At 39.3% G+C, this 12604-nt stretch overlaps 1 protein-coding gene across 1 annotated transcript in view; it reads right to left on the reverse strand.

Moving 5' to 3' along the window:
• The window catches only part of LOC120038413, a 53367-nt gene that overhangs the window by 30379 nt on the left and 10384 nt on the right, over window positions 1-12604 (reverse strand). The window lies entirely within an intron of this gene.

The following is a 12604-nucleotide window of genomic DNA, read 5'->3' on the forward strand; positions in this document are numbered from 1 at the left end:
GAGGTGTTAAAGGAGTTACTAGACTGGTCACCAATCAGACCTGTTAGAGGTGTTAAAGGAGTTACTAGACTGGTCACCAATCAGACCTGTTAGAGGTGCTAAAGGAGTTACTAGACTGGTCACCAATCAGACCTGTTAGAGGTGTTAAAGGAGTTACTAGACTGGTCACCAATCAGACCTGTTAGAGGTGCTAAAGGAGTTACTAGACTGGTCACCAATCAGACCTGTTAGAGGTGTTAAAGGAGTTACTAGACTGGTCACCAATCAGACCTGTTAGAGGTGTTAAAGGAGTTACTAGACTGGTCACCAATCAGACCTGTTAGAGGTGTTAAAGGAGTTACTAGACTGGTCACCAATCAGACCTGTTAGAGGTGCTAAAGGAGTTACTAGACTGGTAACCAATCAGACCTGTTAGAGGTGGTAGAGGAGTTACTAGACTGGTCACCAATCAGACACAACAATAAACTAAACCAGAGACTTAAACAAAGATCAAAATATATGATCATCTCAAAATGCAGACAGGTTGTGTGAACTGGGTCCAACTCCAAACGATGTACTGTACATGGTTGTGACACCTAAAAAGATTGTGTACAGATTAGTACAAAAAGAGGTATTGAATAACCAAAGAGTTTATTGAATTCCTTCATTGTGTACAGTTGAAGTCGGAAGTTTACATTCACTTCGGTTGGAGTCATTAAAACTCGTTTTTCAACCACTCCACAAATTTCTTGTTAACAAACTATAGTTTTGGCAAGTCGGTTAGGACATCTACTTTGTGGTTGACACAAGTCATTTTCACAACAATTGTTTACAGACAGATTATCTTCTTCTTAATAGGGGGCGCTATTTTCACTTTGGGAAAAAATCGTGCCCAAATTAAACGGCCTCGTACTCTGTTCTAGATCATACAATATGCATATTATTATTACTATTGGATAGAAAACACTCTGAAGTTTCTAAAACTGTTTGAATTATATCTGTGAGTAAAACAGAACTCATTTGGCAGCAAACTTCCAAACAGGAAGTGAAAATTCTGAAAATGGGGCTCTGTCAGGGCCTGCCTATTCAACTGGCTTATATTTATGGATCTGTATGCACTTCATATGCCTTCCACTAGATGTCAACAGGCAGTAGAATGTTTAATGGGGTGTCTAGCTTGATGTGAGACCGAATGAGAGCTTTTGGAGTGACAGGTCCGCTCTTTTGGCAATATTCAACTGCGCACCAGGGAACCTCACATTGTCTTTTGAAATGCGTTAGGTATACACGACGAAATGCTCCGGCTCGGATTTTATTGGATACATATGAGAAAAACATCATAAAGTTGGATTTTCAACCGAGTTTGACCAGTTTATTTGACGTTTATTGGGACTTTTGGAATTTTGGGAATTTTTCGTTCCATTCGCTAAGAGTTCTTGGACATGTGCGCTCCACATGGCTAGCCAAAGTTGCTAATTCGACAGAAGAAATGGACATTCTAAAACAAAACAACGATTTATTCTGGAACTAGGACTCCTTGCACTACATTCTGATGGAAGATCATCAAAAGTAAGAGAATATTTATGATGTTATTTCGTAGTTTTGTGGTTTATGTTGGCTCCAACAAGGCGGAGAATTGGTGGGCGCTGTCTCACAATATTGCATGCTGTACGTTGTACTAAAGTTATTTTTTTAAATCTAACACAGCGGTTGCATTAAGAACCAGTGTATCTTTCATTTGCTGTAGAACATGTATTTTTTAGTAAAGTTTATGATGAGTTTTTTGGTTAGATTACGTGACTGTCCAAAATTTCTCCGGACAATTTGGTGCATTATGGCTACGTATTCACAATGTAAAACCACAATTTGTACCTCTAAATATGCACATTTTCGAACAAAACATAAATGAATTGTATAACATGATGTTATAAGACTGTCATCTGATGAAGTTGTTCAAAGGTTAGTGATTCATTTTATCTCTATTTGTGGGTTTTGTGAAAGCTATGTTGGCGGTGAATAAATGGCGTTGTGTGTTTGACTATTGTGGTGAGCTAATATAAATATATATTATGTTTTCGCTGTAAAACACTTAAAAAAGCGGAAATATTGGCTGGATTCACAAGATGTTTATCTTTCATTTGCTGTACAACATGTATTTTTCATAAATGTTTTATGATGAGTATTTATGTATTTCACATTGCTATCTGTAATTATTCTGGCTGTTTGGTGCTATTTGTGACGGTGGCTGCAATGTAAAACTACGATTTATACCTCTAAATATGCACATTTTCGAACAAAACATAAATGTATTGTATAACATGATGTTATAAGACTGTCATCTGATGAAGTTGTTCAAAGGTTAGTGATTCATTTTATCTCTATTTGTGGGTTTTGTGAAAGCTATGTTTGCGGTGAAAACATGGTGAAAACATGACGTTGTGTGTTTGGCTATTGTGGTGAGCTAATATATAAATATATATTGTGTTTTCGCTGTAAAACATTTTAAAAATTGGGAAATTATGGCTGGATTCACAAGATGTTTATCTTTCATTTGCTGTATTGGACTTGTGATTTCATGAAATTATATTATATGATATCCCTGTGGCGCTAGGCTAGGCTATGCTAGTCAGCTTTTTTGATGAGGAGGATCCCGGATCCGGGAGGGTGACTCGTTAGAGGTTATTTCACTTATAATTCACTGTATCACAATTCCAGTGGGTCAGAAGTTTACATACACTAAGTTGACTGTGCCTTTAAACAGCTTGGAAAATGTCAGGAAATTATGTCATGGCTTTAGAAGCTTCTGAAACCTGTGGATATATTTCAAGACCTACCTTCACACTCAGTGCCTCTTTGCTTGACATCAAGGGAAAATCTAAAGAAATCAACCAAGACCTTAGAAAAAGATTGTAGACCTCCACAAGTCTGGTTCATCCTTGGGAGCAATTTCCAAACGCCTGAAGGTACCACGTTCATCTGTACAAACAATAGTACACAAGTATAAACACCATGAGAACACGCAGTCGTCATACCACTCAGGAAGGAGACGTGTTCTGTCTCCTAGAGATGAACGTACTTCGGTGCGAAAAGTGCAAATCAATCCCAGAACAACAGCAAAGGACCTTGTGATGATGCTGGAGGAAACAGGTACAAAAGTATCTATATCCACAGTAAAATTTGTCCTATATCGACATAACCTGAAAGGCCGCTCAGCAAGGAAGAAGCCACTGCTCCAAAACTGCCATAAAAAATCCAGACTAAGGTTTGCAACTGCACATATAGGGACAAAGATTGTATTTTTTGGAGAAATGTCCTCTGGTCTGATGAAACAAAAATAGAACTGTTTAGCCATAATAACCATCGTTATGTTTGGAGGAAAAAGGGGGAGGCTTGCAAGCCAAAGAACACCATCCCACCTGTGAAGCACGGGGGTGGCAGCATCATGTTGTGGGGGTGCTTTGCTGCAGGAGGGACTGGTGCACTTCACAAAATAGATGGAAACATGAGGAATGAAAATTATGTGGATATATTGAAGCAACATCTCAAGACATCAGTCAGGATGGTAAAGCTTGGTCGCAAATGGGTTTAAATGTATTTGGCTAAGGTGTATGTAAACTTCTGACTTCAACTGTAAATGTCTTCAATAAGATCCTTGCTATAACCTGATTCTGAGGGTTGTTAAGGGGAATATCTGTTCTCAGTAAAACACCTGTTGTTAAGGGGAATATCTGTTCTCAGTAAAACACCTGTTGTTAAGGGGAATATCTGTTCTCAGTAAAACACCTGTTGTTAAGGGGAATATCTGTTCTCAGTAAAACACCTGTTGTTAAGGGGAATGTGTTCTCAATAAAACACCTGTTGTTAAGGGGAATGTGTTCTCAATAAAACACCTGTTGTTAAGGGGAATGTGTTCTCAATAAAACACCTGTTGTTAAGGGGAATGTCTGTTCTCAGTAAAACACCTGTTGTTAAGGGGAATGTGTGTTCTCAATAAAACACCTGTTGTTAAGGGGAATGTCTGTTCTCAGTAAAACACCTGTTGTTAAGGGGAATATCTGTTCTCAGTAAAACACCTGTTGTTAAGGGGAATGTGTGTTCTCAGTAAAACACCTGTTGTTAAGGGGAATATCTGTTCTCAGTAAAACACCTGTTGTTAAGGGGAATATCTGTTCTCAGTAAAACACCTGTTGTTAAGGGGAATATCTGTTCTCAGTAAAACACCTGTTGTTAAGGGGAATATCTGTTCTCAGTAAAACACCTGTTGTTAAGGGAATATCTGTTCTCAGTAAACACCTGTTGTTAAGGGGAATGTGTTCTCAATAAAACACCTGTTGTTAAGGGGAATGTGTTCTCAATAAAACACCTGTTGTTAAGGGGAATGTGTTCTCAATAAAACACCTGTTGTTAAGGGGAATGTGTGTTCTCAGTAAAACACCTGTTGTTAAGGGGAATGTGTGTTCTCAATAAAACACCTGTTGTTAAGGGGAATGTCTGTTCTCAGTAAAACACCTGTTGTTAAGGGGAATATCTGTTCTCAGTAAAACACCTGTTGTTAAGGGGAATGTGTGTTCTCAGTAAAACACCTGTTAAGGGGAATATCTGTTCTCAGTAAAACACCTGTTGTTAAGGGGAATATCTGTTCTCAGTAAAACACCTGTTGTTAAGGGGAATATCTGTTCTCAGTAAAACACCTGTTGTTAAGGGGAATATCTGTTCTCAGTAAAACACCTGTTGTTAAGGGGAATGTGTTCTCAATAAAACACCTGTTGTTAAGGGGAATGTCTGTTCTCAGTAAAACACCTGTTGTTAAGGGGAATATCTGTTCTCAGTAAAACACCTGTTGTTAAGGGGAATGTGTTCTCAATAAAACACCTGTTGTTAAGGGGAATGTGTTCTCAATAAAACACCTGTTGTTAAGGGGAATGTGTTCTCAATAAAACACCTGTTGTTAAGGGGAATGTCTGTTCTCAGTAAAACACCTGTTGTTAAGGGGAATGTGTGTTCTCAATAAAACACCTGTTGTTAAGGGGAATGTCTGTTCTCAGTAAAACACCTGTTGTTAAGGGGAATATCTGTTCTCAGTAAAACACCTGTTGTTAAGGGGAATGTCTGTTCTCAGTAAAACACCTGTTGTTAAGGGGAATATGTGTTCTCAGTAAAACACCTGTTGTTAAGGGGAATATCTGTTCTCAGTAAAACACCTGTTGTTAAGGGGAATATGTGTTCTCAGTAAAACACCTGTTGTTAAGGGGAATATCTGTTCTCAGTAAAACACCTGTTGTTAAGGGGAATATCTGTTCTCAGTAAAACACCTGTTGTTAAGGGGAATATCTGTTCTCAGTAAAACACCTGTTGTTAAGGGGAATATCTGTTCTCAGTAAAACACCTGTTGTTAAGGGGAATATCTGTTCTCAGTAAAACACCTGTTGTTAAGGGGAATATCTGTTCTATCTGATACAATGCAAGGTGAGTGCTGACTGAACCCACCTTTATAGTATTTTGAGTCCCAAATGGCACCCTATAGGCCTATAGGGAATAGGGTGCCATTCAGGATGTACCCTTTATAAATACACAGCTGAATACTGGGTAACACAACATACTAACTGTAAGGCCAGCAGTCTCAACAACTCTCTCATCAGTTGAATACTGGTAGTATAACACAACATACTAACTGTAAGGCCAGCAGCCTCAACAACTCTCTCAACAGTTGAATACTGGTAGTATAACACAACATACTAACTGTAAGGCCAGCAGCCTCAACAACTCTCTCAACAGTTGAATACCGGTAGTATAACACAACATACTAACTGTAAGGCCAGCAGCCTCAACAACTCTCTCATCAGTTGAATACTGGTAGTATAACACAACATACTAACTGTAAGGCCAGCAGTCTCAACAACTCTCTCAACAGTTGAATACTGGTAGTATAACACAACATACTAACTGTAAGGCCAGCAGTCTCAACAACTCTCTCAACAGTTGAATACTGGTAGTATAACACAACATACTAACTGTAAGGCCTGCAGCCTCAACAACTCTCTCAACAGTTGAATACTGGTAGTATAACACAACATACTAACTGTAAGGCCAGCAGTCTCAACAACTCTCTCAACAGTTGAATACTGGTAGTATAACACAACATAGTAACTGTAAGGCCAGCAGCCTCAACAACTCTCTCAACAGTTGAATACTGGTAGTATAACACAACATACTAACTGTAAGGCCTGCAGCCTCAACAACTCTCTCAACAGTTGAATACTGGTAGTATAACACAACATACTAACTGTAAGGCCAGCAGCCTCAACAACTCTCTCAACAGTTGAATACTGGTAGTATAACACAACATACTAACTGTAAGGCCAGCAGCCTCAACAACTCTCTCAACAGTTGAATACTGGTAGTATAACACAACATACTAACTGTAAGGCCAGCAGCCTCAACAACTCTCTCATCAGGTGAATACCGGTAGTATAACACAACATACTAACTGTAAGGCCAGCAGCCTCAACAACTCTCTCAACAGTTGAATACTGGTAGTATAACACAACATAGTAACTGTAAGGCCAGCAGCCTCAACAACTCTCTCAACAGTTGAATACTGGTAGTATAACACAACATACTAACTGTAAGGCCTGCAGCCTCAACAACTCTCTCAACAGTTGAATACTGGTAGTATAACACAACATACTAACTGTAAGGCCAGCAGCCTCAACAACTCTCTCATCAGTTGAATACTGGTAGTATAACACAACATACTAACTGTAAGGCCTGCAGCCTCAACAACTCTCTCAACAGTTGAATACTGGTAGTATAACACAACATACTAACTGTAAGGCCAGCAGCCTCAACAACTCTCTCAACAGTTGAATACTGGTAGTATAACACAACATACTAACTGTAAGGCCAGCAGCCTCAACAACTCTCTCAACAGTTGAATACCGGTAGTATAACACAACATACTAACTGTAAGGCCAGCAGCCTCAACAACTCTCTCAACAGTTGAATACTGGTAGTATAACACAACATACTAACTGTAAGGCCTGCAGCCTCAACAACTCTCTCATCAGTTGAATACCGGTAGTATAACACAACATACTAACTGTAAGGCCTGCAGCCTCAACAACTCTCTCATCAGTTGAATACCGGTAGTATAACACAACATACTAACTGTAAGGCCTGCAGCCTCAACAACTCTCTCAACAGTTGAATACTGGTAGTATAACACAACATACTAACTGTAAGGCCAGCAGCCTCAACAACTCTCTCAACAGTTGAATACTGGTAGTATAACACAACATACTAACTGTAAGGCCAGCAGCCTCAACAACTCTCTCAACAGTTGAATACCGGTAGTATAACACAACATACTAACTGTAAGGCCAGCAGCCTCAACAACTCTCTCATCAGTTGAATACTGGTAGTATAACACAACATACTAACTGTAAGGCCAGCAGCCTCAACAACTCTCTCATCAGTTGAATACTGGTAGTATAACACAACATACTAACTGTAAGGCCTGCAGCCTCAACAACTCTCTCATCAGTTGAATACCGGTAGTATAACACAACATACTAACTGTAAGGCCAGCAGCCTCAACAACTCTCTCATCAGTTGAATACTGGTAGTATAACACAACATACTAACTGTAAGGCCAGCAGCCTCAACAACTCTCTCATCAGTTGAATACTGGTAGTATAACACAACATACTAACTGTAAGGCCTGCAGCCTCAACAACTCTCTCATCAGTTGAATACCGGTAGTATAACACAACATACTAACTGTAAGGCCAGCAGCCTCAACAACTCTCTCAACAGTTGAATACTGGTAGTATAACACAACATACTAACTGTAAGGCCAGCAGCCTCAACAACTCTCTCATCAGTTGAATACTGGTAGTATAACACAACATACTAACTGTAAGGCCTGCAGCCTCAACAACTCTCTCATCAGTTGAATACTGGTAGTATAACACAACATACTAACTGTAAGGCCAGCAGTCTCAACAACTCTCTCATCAGTTGAATACTGGTAGTATAACACAACATACTAACTGTAAGGCCTGCAGCCTCAACAACTCTCTCAACAGTTGAATACCGGTAGTATAACACAACATACTAACTGTAAGGCCAGCAGCCTCAACAACTCTCTCATCAGTTGAATACCGGTAGTATAACACAACATACTAACTGTAAGGCCTGCAGCCTCAACAACTCTCTCATCAGTTGAATACTGGTAGTATAACACAACATAGTAACTGTAAGGCCAGCAGTCTCAACAACTCTCTCAACAGTTGAATACTGGTAGTATAACACAACATAGTAACTGTAAGGCCAGCAGTCTCAACAACTCTCTCAACAGTTGAATACTGGTAGTATAACACAACATACTAACTGTAAGGCCTGCAGTCTCAACAACTCTCTCATCAGTTGAATACTGGTAGTATAACACAACATACTAACTGTAAGGCCTGCAGTCTCAACAACTCTCTCAACAGTTGAATACTGGTAGTATAACACAACATACTAACTGTAAGGCCAGCAGTCTCAACAACTCTCTCATCAGTTGAATACTGGTAGTATAACACAACATACTAACTGTAAGGCCAGCAGCCTCAACAACTCTCTCATCAGTTGAATACTGGTAGTATAACACAACATACTAACTGTAAGGCCTGCAGCCTCAACAACTCTCTCAACAGTTGAATACCGGTAGTATAACACAACATACTAACTGTAAGGTCAGCAGTCTCAACAACTCTCTCATCAGTTGAATACTGGTAGTATAACACAACATACTAACTGTAAGGCCTGCAGCCTCAACAACTCTCTCAACAGTTGAATACCGGTAGTATAACACAACATACTAACTATAAGGCCTGCAGTCTCAACAACTCTCTCATCAGTTGAATACTGGTAGTATAACACAACATACTAACTGTAAGGCCAGCAGCCTCAACAACTCTCTCAACAGTTGAATACTGGTAGTATAACACAACATACTAACTGTAAGGCCAGCAGCCTCAACAACTCTCTAATCATCGTCTCTCTTCTCATTTAAAGAGTCAATATCCCCAGGAATTAGTTTGGTACTGTATTATAGCAATGTGAATATTTTTATGTTATATTTAAAACATTTCTTCCTTTGAGAACAATTCTACACCTCATCTGACTTGAAACTTGAACTGTCTCCTGTTTATATTATCTGTCAAGGTCTATTTCTGAGGTAGCTCTGGTCCAGTTCGTTACGTGAAGCTTGCGGATGCTGAGCATTCAAGCAGGACGCACATAATAAGGACTTGGACCAGAGATATTGTAGGGGTTACAGGGGGACAGGTTGGTAAAATACAGTACTGTATTAATATCCTGTTTTAAATATAGCTGTTTATAATTAACATAAATAAATAAAGGCTGTCAATAACACTGAAACAAAGCAGTGGTGTTGTTCCCTCATGTCCCCCTCACACATAATACTGCCTGGATTACACCACATAATACTGCCTGGATTACACCACATAATACTGTCTGGATTACACCACATGGTACTGCCTGGATTACACCACATAATACTGTCTGGATTACACCACATAGTACTGCCTGGATTACACCACATAATACTGTCTGGATTACACCACATAATACTGCCTGGATTACACCACATAATACTGCCTGGATTACACCACATAGTACTGCCTGGATTACACCACATATTACTGCCTGGATTACACCACATAGAACTGTTTGGATTTCACCACATAGTACTGCCTGGATTACACCACATAATGCTGCCTGGATTACACCACATAATACTGCCTGGATTACACCACATAATACTGCCTGGATTACACCACATAATACTGCCTGGATTACACCACATAGTACTGCCTGGATTACACCACATAGTACTGCCTGGATTACACCACATAGTGCTGCCTGGATTACTCCACATAATACTGCCTGGATTACACCACATAGTACTGTCTGGATTACACCACATAGTACTGCCTGGATTACACCACATAGTACTGCCTGGATTACACCACATAGAACTGCCTGGATTGCACCTCATAATACTGCCTGGATTACACCACATAGTACTGCCTGGATTACACCACATAGTACTGCCTGGATTACACCACATAGTACTGCATGGATTACACCAAATAATACTGCCTGGATTACACCACATAGTACTGCATGGATTACACCACATAGTACTGCATGGATTACACCACATAGTACTGCCTGGATTACACCACATAGTATTGCCTGGATTACACCACATAGTACTGCATGGATTACACCACATAATACTACCTGGATTACACCACATAGCACAGGGAGGCTGTATCAACATGAAGTGATGTGTGTCAGTGTCTTTATACCTTTATGTTGCAAAGCTAAATAGACATTTCTGTTTATTTTCTGTATATTTTTATTTTCGAAACTATGAAGAGAATCACAGAATAAACATTTAATTTAAACTGAAAGATGTGTGTTTAATGGCGCTGGTTGGTGTTCCATGTGTTTCTACGTGATCTTCTCCCTCCACCTTGTGGCCACAGATGGAACAGCACTCCAGACTGACGGAAGAGGAGAAAGAGATGGAGAGTGATGGAGAAAAACAAAGAGACGCCTTACAGTCATGTACATTCTCAGTTCTCGTCTCTCTTCTAGGACCCATTTTACGTGTCCATTTTAAATCCTTCGTAAATCCACTCCACAATGGCCTATCAACTTGAAACTGTTTAGGGTCATCAAAGACATTACCATGATGAACCATGTTCAGTTTGGCATTAATATCTTAAAAAGTAAAACATTTATTTTTTTACTATGTAACACTAATCCTTAAAATAATAATTTAAAATAGACATCTCATGGACTAAAAGTCAGATTCACTCCAAAAGTGGTCTTTGGACTCATCACAATAGTCCCTAAAGAGGACTTATCACAACAGTCCCTAAAGAGGACTCATCACAATGGTGCCTAAAGAGGACTCATCACAATGGTCCCTAAAGAGGACTTATCACAACAGTCCCTAAAGAGGACTCATCACAATGGTGCCTAAAGAGGACTCATCACAATAGTCCCTAAAGAGGACTTATCACAACAGTCCCTAAAGAGGACTCATCACAATAGTCCCTAAAGAGGACTTATCACAACAGTCCCTAAAGAGGACTCATCACAATAGTCCCTAAAGAGGACTCATCACAATAGTCCCTAAAGAGGACTCATCACAATAGTCCCTAAAGAGGACTCATCACAATAGTCCCTAAAGAGGACTCATCACAATAGTCCCTAAAATGGACTCATCACAATGGTTCCTAAAGAGGACTTATCACAACAGTCCCTAAAGAGGACTCATCACAACGGTTCCTAAAGAGGACTTATCACAACAGTTCCTAAAGAGGACTCATCACAATAGTCCCTAAAGAGGTCTCATCACAATGGTGCCTAAAGAGGACTCATCACAATGGTCCCTAAAGAGGACTCATCACAATGGTCCCTAAAGAGAACTCATCACAATGGTCCCTAAAGAGGACTCATCACAATGGTCCCTAAAGAGGACTCATCACAATGGTCCCTAAAGAGGACTCATCACAATGGTCCCTAAAGAGGACTCATCACAATAGTCCCTAAAGAGGACTCATCACAATGGTCCCTAAAGAGGACTCATCACAATGGTCCCTAAAGAGGACTCATCACAATGGTCCCTAAAGAGGACTCATCACAATAGTCCCTAAAGAGGACTCATCACAATAGTCCCTAAAGAGGACTCATCACAATAGTCCCTAAAGAGGAGTCATCACAATAGTCCCTAAAGAGGACTTATCACAATAGTCTCAAATGCTTTTGAGAAAATTACTTTGATGCATTCAAAGATTTCCACACTAAACCAGTACATGCACATACGCTAATATGCTAAAATGGGCAAAACAGTAGATAAAAAATCTTCTTGTCATGAACCTTAGGACCAAATGACACCAAATTCAGAATGTAGGCCCATGGTACATCTTAACCTAGTTTGAGAAAAGCAAATTGTCAAAAGATCGCTGATTTAATGTGTGAACATCACTGAATGTTGTACTGATATCTCTAAAAACAAGGAAACAAATCATTATTTACATACGTAACACTAATGCTCAAAACCATCTGGAATCATCTTCTCCTTTATGAACAATACATCAGATTCACTTCAGATGTTAGTCTTTAATGGTTTTGAGAAAAAATAGTTGCTACATTCAAATATGGCCGCACTCTACATATAGACGCATGTTAGCACACATGCTAATGATACAACATAATTTAAACATTTACTCATGAACCATAGATCAAATTGACTCTAGATTTGGTATATAGACTCAATGAATTAGCCTAAAAAGAATTTGAGAATGATTACTTGTTGCATTCGTTGTCGGCCACTAGATGAAATGTTCTTATGTAGTTGATTTGCAAATCCAATCAGTTTTCCACATTGATTTATTAATGTCATCACATTTATGTTTTGGGTTAAAGTGAAGAGGAAACTACATTGATTACAACCAGGGAAGGTGAAAATGTCAAAATACATCAGAAAAGATAACATAAAGATCAATGTTTGAAAAAATAAACTACCAAATACTTGTAT

This window comes from Salvelinus namaycush, unplaced genomic scaffold (assembly GCF_016432855.1).
Source record: "Salvelinus namaycush isolate Seneca unplaced genomic scaffold, SaNama_1.0 Scaffold22, whole genome shotgun sequence".
Lineage (NCBI taxonomy): Eukaryota > Metazoa > Chordata > Actinopteri > Salmoniformes > Salmonidae > Salvelinus > Salvelinus namaycush.